The sequence below is a fragment of the Psammomys obesus genome, unplaced genomic scaffold (assembly GCF_907164565.1).
Source record: "Psammomys obesus unplaced genomic scaffold, mPsaObe1.curated_primary_1811, whole genome shotgun sequence".
Classification (NCBI taxonomy): domain Eukaryota; kingdom Metazoa; phylum Chordata; class Mammalia; order Rodentia; family Muridae; genus Psammomys; species Psammomys obesus.
In genome coordinates, this window is record NW_026593982.1 from 908,876 (window position 1) to 915,237 (window position 6,362).

Genomic DNA, 6,362 nt, shown 5'->3' on the forward strand with positions numbered 1-6,362 from the left:
ACACACACACACACACACACACACACACACACACACACACACACACAACTAAACAATAATAATTTTATTATCTTTTGTGTGCTCTGTGGGGCAGGAATTTGAAAAGGGCTCAGTTGAACTGTTCTGACTTAGATGTCTCTTCAATTTAGTAACTAGCTAGGGCTGCACCAGAGTGGCCTGAATCACCTGCCTCTCTTCACTGGTATCTTCTGTAGGCTTTCTACAGGGGCTGCGTTAGGCTTCCTCAGAGAATGCAAGCCCAAGGACACTGCCACTGATGAAGGTGCATCGGGGCATCAAGAACCCAGCAGCAGCTAACCACACAGCATTGCTTCCACGATGATCTCAACCCCACCAGATCAACAAAGGGAACTCCTTCTCATGCTGGCAGGAGTGACAAAGCTGAATTGTGAGTAGAGGGCTAGAATGAGAAGGGAGTCCCACCCGCCAAAGGCAGCAATGCAATTTGAAAAACATTCCTCAAGAGGGCACTGTTGTCACAAGATAATCAATCGTTTCAGCTGAGGAGGCTTTGAGGACTTTGGTATTGGCCAAAGGGTAAGCCTTGATTATCTTTACTATTGCATGGAACTTGTGGTGCATGTCCTAAATGGAAGAGTACCATCCAGTGGTTGGCATTCCTGGAAGAAGACTTTTCACAAAGGTTCTACGGGTAGAGTGCTTGTTACCATGAGCAGAGCTGTGGATGAAATCCCCAGTACCTCATAGTAAACAGGGTGTGGCGGTGCAATGCCTCTAACCCCAGACTCAGAGAAGACAGAGGCAGGATGGTGAGACGTTCACAGTCATCCTTAGTCTTAGTCTTAGTTAGTTGGAGGTCGTACCTGAGCTGCATCAGACCCAGTCTCAAAACAACAACAGAAGATCTGAAAGCAAGGAGGTCACTGATGGCTTTAATGATGACATTTGCAGGAAACCAGACAGGCTGTCATTAGTCAGATTACAGGGAAGGACGGAGCCCAGGAAGGGCAAGGTCGATGGGTTATCACCTTTTTCGCTTGTTTGTTTACTTTTGGTTTTCAAGACAGAGTCTTTGCAACTCTGGCTCACCTGGAACTTGCTTATGTAGGTCAAGATCGCCTCAAATTCACAGTGATCCTCCTGCCTCAGGCTCCCAAATGCTAGGGTTACAGACATGAACCATCAAACCAGGCACTAAAGATTACTGTGTTTTAAAATCTTGGCGAGATGGCTTAGTGGGTAAAACGTTTGTTGCCAATAAAGACTAATTGTGTTTGGTCTCGGGGGCTCAGATGGTGGAAAAGAAAAGACTCAGTCCTCACGGGTTGTCCTCTGACTTCCATATCTGCATGTCCCCACCCCAATAAACAAATAAATGTAACTAAAATGTATTTAAAATTACAACAAAAGCTTGGGCAATACTAAGCTTGGTACTCAAGGAAAGGGGTCAGGGTGAGAACTCAAGGCTGGAAGAGGAACATTTAAGGTGCTTGGGAGGAGATTGGGTTCTAGCATCAGCTGAAGGGTTGAACCTTGGGAGGGTTGATTGATCTTCCTTCAAGGAGAGTTGTAGCCTCGGAATAGATGGAGATGTAAGGAGGGTAGCTTGCTGATGCTGAGCCAGGGTGCTCAAGGTAAGCAGGGCAAGCAGTGTAGGGCGTGGGTGACAAATAAGAGTGTTCCAGAGCTGAATGAAAGTCTGTTTCAGCTCAGTCCACACCTAGCCTAGTGCTTATTCTATACTGTGGTTCCACAAAAATTATTTTCTCCTTACAACAATATGGAGACCAGAAGGCATGGCTGGCTGAGGACCTGGCCTCTTTCTGGATGAGGTCTTTGCTCCACAAGGAGGCATGAGAAGAATGTGTTTGCGAGGGAAAGGGAGACATTGCATTCCAGGTCAGTCTTGAAGCTCAGAGCATCACAGGGCTGGAGCCTTGCTGAGTCAAGTTGCCTAGGAGATAGGAAATAACAGCTTTGATTCTGTGCTGACTGGAAGAAGGGGCCGGTATGAAGAGTGTGTCCTGATGCCTTTTACCCAGGGAACAGTGAAAGGAGGATGGAAAGATGGTGGGAGCCAGTTAGGTGTGCATGGGGATTGAGGGGGTCCACTGGGTTGATGGTGCAGTGAAATGATACGGCTTTGGCCTTTAGTTCATGTGTGTGTGTTTTTCATGGGTATTTGCATGTATGATATGCATTTTTTGTATGTGTGTTTTCATGTGTGTGGGACATAGATGCATGGATGTGTGGTCACATGAATGGATTCGGAGGCCCAAGGTTGATGTTGTGAAGTATTCTTAATATTTCTCCTTCCTTATTCATTGAGGCAGGATCTGTCAGTCACACCCAGAGCTTACCGAAATGGCTAGTCTCCATAGCCTGCTTACTGTAGGGAACCCTGTCTCCAACTTCCTGGGCTGAAATGACAGGTGGGCCACAATGCCCATATAGTCTTTACTGGGATCTGAGGATCTGAACTTTGGTCCTCATGCTTGTATGGAAAGTGCTTTAACTGCTGTGGCATTGCCTGTTTGGCCTTTGGTTTTTATTAGCTTTACACTATTGGACAAAACTCTTAACACTGAGCCTATGCTGCTTCATAAAACCTTGAAGGTTTTATTGAATTCTTACATCTGTGGAATACAAATAGACTTGGGGTACACATGTATATACATGTTTGAAGGTCAGAGGTCAGCCTTGGGAGTTGTTCCAAAGAGGCCATCTACCTGGTTTACTGAGCAGTCCCTTAATTGGGATCCAGAGCCTACCACTCAATACTCCTAGCATTTTCTGTGGGTGCTGGGGACTGAACACAGGTCCTCTTGCTGGGAGCCATCCCCAGTGGTTGACAGGGTTCCTGATAAGGATTCGGCAAAGGAGGAGTAAGTCAGGCACTTGGTCAGGGTATCTTGCAGCTCTGACTGACTAACAAGCAGGTTGCTTCTTTATTTATACAGGTTTCACAGAACAGACAAATGATTATCCAAGAAGTATAGTTTTTTTTCCCCCTAGACATGTGTTTGATTTTTCATCACATGTCACAAAACATATTTTTTAATTAATTAATTTTGGTTTTTCAAGATAGGGCTTCTCTGTGTAGCCTTGGCTGTCCTGGACTGGCTTTGTAGACCAGGTTGGCCTTGAACTCACAGAGATCCACCTGCCTCTGCCTCCCAAGTTCTGGGATTACAGGCATGTGCCACAATGCCTGGCTTCAGATTTTATTTTTATTATCAGCCCTCTAACTCCAATTCAAAGAATCTAAAGAATATCTCTGCCAAAGCAAACACATTTATTACATGACAGTCTTCTTTTAGGCTGGCAGTATTTGCAGTTTTAAAGCACTCCAGACAAATCCCTTCTTATCTATATTGTTTCATCATCTCCATTATTAAGTAGGAAAAGGTCATTTTAGTCAATCTAATTTATTGTGTTCTATACCTCCAGGTGTATATCCTGTACGAGCCCCTATCTCTTTTATTTTTTTCAAGACAGGGTTTCCCTGTGTGGTGTTGGTTGTCCTGGATTTGTTTTGTAGACCATGACCAGGCTGGCCTGGAACTCACAGAGATCCACCTGCCTCTGCATCCCCTATGCTCCCCTATCTTTAAGCTACATTATCAGAAAGCTCCAAGTATATTTTAAAAAGAGGCCTTGAATCTGTTACCAATTATCCTGGTCAGTCAGAGTTTGTTCAACCATCTCTAAGTTTACCCTGTTCCATTTATGCTGTTTGAGTTTGCATAGGGGCAGATAACCCAAGAAGATTCCTGGAATAATAGCCTCACAAAGAAATGTCTAGCTTTTTCATGCTTATTATGATCTCCAGGGCATAAGAAAGACTTCCAAATAGGGCTAAAGTTATTTCCATAAAACCAGAAGTGCTTTCCTAAAAAGGCTCACACATAATTTTCTCGGGAAAAGACTAAAATGAATCACAATGCAGAATGCAACAAGCAGATACCTAAACCTAAAAGTGAGAGACAGAATGACAGTGATCACAGCATTCAGCTCAGCTTTGCTGGAACTGTATCAAACAGCTGTGCTGGCTTCATGACTTTTGCTGTTTCTAGTGGGTACGGCTGTGCCATCCTCTAGTGCTTACATGGCAAACACTTTACTGACTGTCTTAATTGCTCTTTTTTTGTTGCTGTGATAAAATACCCTGATAAAAGCAAACAAGGAAGAAAGGGCTTATTTTGTTTTACACTTGGTATTGTCCATTATGGCAGAGATGTCTAGGCAGCAGGGACTTGAAGCCTCTGATTACATCACCTCTTCAGTCAGGAAGAAGAGAACAACAAATACCTGTGCTTTTCCTTTTCTCAATGGGGCCTCACTATATATAGGCCTGGCTAGCCTGGAGCTCATTAGATAGACCTTGAAGCCATAGAGAGCTGCCTGTCTCCTGAGTGCTGGGATTTAAAGACATGCTCCATTATGGCCAGCTATTTTCTTTTTAAAATACATTCCAGGACCCAAACCCAGGAAACAGTGTCAACCATTTTTCCTTCTACCTCAATTAACCTAATCAGGATAACCTCTCACAGATGTTCCTGGAGGCTTGCCTCCTAGGTGTTCTAGATCCTATCAAAATAACCAATTATCCCACCAACTGAGTTAAGACCCCCCCCACACACACACTGGCTTTCAATAGGTGCTCAGTTCTGAAGGTTTCTAGTTGACTCTCGATTTTATGTGCGGGTTTCCAATGCAATCCTTCCCTGATTTTCACATACTCTGCACCTCTGGATCTGGAGAGAAGTGGGGGTAGTGAGTGGGCCTCAGGATGGGATCAATGTGGTAGAAATCATGAGCAACACTAGTATCTGTACAAGAAATGGGCAAAAGAGCTTGAAAACTGGTCCTAAAAATGAAAGTAAATGAGATGACAGGAGGTCAGGAATCAAGCTTGCGTTCCTTCCTTCCTTCCATTCTTTCTTCCTTCCTTTTTTCCTAGAAAAGGTCTCACTATGTAGGCACCGCTGTGTTGGAACTCACTATATAGTCTAAGTTGGCCTTGAACTCTGAGAGATCTGTCTACCTCTGCCTCCTAAGAGCTGAGATTAAAGGTGTCAACCACCATGCCTGGATTTAAGGTTTACTTTTTTTGTGAGAGGGTCTCTTGTAGCACAGGATGGACTCCAAGTCATTATTTAGTTAAGATAACATTAATTTTCTGACCCTCCTGAACCTCCTTCCTGAGTGCCAGGATACATAGGTGTGAACTACCATACTTAGGTTATGCAGTGCTGAGAACTGAACTTAGGGCTTCGTGCATGCTAGGCAAACACTCTACTAACTGAACTATATTACCCAAACCTCAAGATGCAAAATTTGAAAATAATAATTTTACAGAGGTACAAAACACATATCCTATATGTTGTAGTTTGAATGTGAAATGTTCCCCATAGGTTCATGTGTTTGAATACTTGGTCCCCAGCTGATGGCACTATTTCTGATGGTTGTGGAACCTTTAGGGTGGAGACTTGCTGAAGGAAGTGAGTCTCTAGAGCTGGGCCTTGAAGTTTCCTAGCCTCATTTTCTGTCCACTCATGTTTCTGCTGCTATGCCTTCCCCACCGTGATGGTCTTACCTCCTTGAACTTTAAGCCAAAACAAACCCTTCCTCTCCAAACACCAATAAGAAAAAATGGCTATTTAAAGTGTGGAATTTGGGGCTGGAGAGATGGCTCAGTGGGTAAGAGCACTTATTGATCTTGCAAAGGACCCAGGTTCTGTTCCCAGCACCTACACAGCAGCTAACTGTTCATTTCCAGAGGGTCCTGATTCCTCTATAATTAGTAAATGCTAGTGATTTCATCCTTAACGAGGCATCTAGAACAATGTTGGCCCCTCTAAGGAAGAGCTAATGGATGACTTAGTAGTGCCCCCCAGGCAAAGCCTGGGGTATTCGTTACTTTCTTATTGCTGTGATAAAACATCATGACCAAGGCAACTTATAGAAGGAAGGGCTTACAGTTCCAGAGGGATCAGACCCTGTCACCACTATGAAGGAGGACAGTGGTAGCTGGAGCAGCAGCGATCTGAGGGCTCGAATCTTAAACTGCAAGTGGAAAGCAGAGAGAACACACTGGAAAAAGCAAAAGGCTTCCGAAACCTGAAAGCCAGCGCCAGTGATGTACTCTGTCCATTAAGGCCATACACCTCTATACCTACCCAAAGAGAGTCACCAACTGGGGACCAAGTGTTCAAATGTCCAAGAATATGGGGGTGAACCACAGCATATATTACACCAAGCAGAGACGCTTTTCTTTTTCTTCCTTCCCTTTTCTTCCTTCCTTCTTTCCTTCCTTCCTTCTTTCCTTCTTTCCTTCCTTCCTTCCTTCCTTCCTTCCTTCCTTCCTTCCTTCCTTC

General features: G+C 44.2%; 1 pseudogene; it reads right to left on the reverse strand.

The window, feature by feature from the left end:
* Window positions 1-6,362, reverse strand: part of LOC129684471 (katanin p80 WD40 repeat-containing subunit B1-like) — a 38,749-nt pseudogene that overhangs the window by 4,790 nt on the left and 27,597 nt on the right.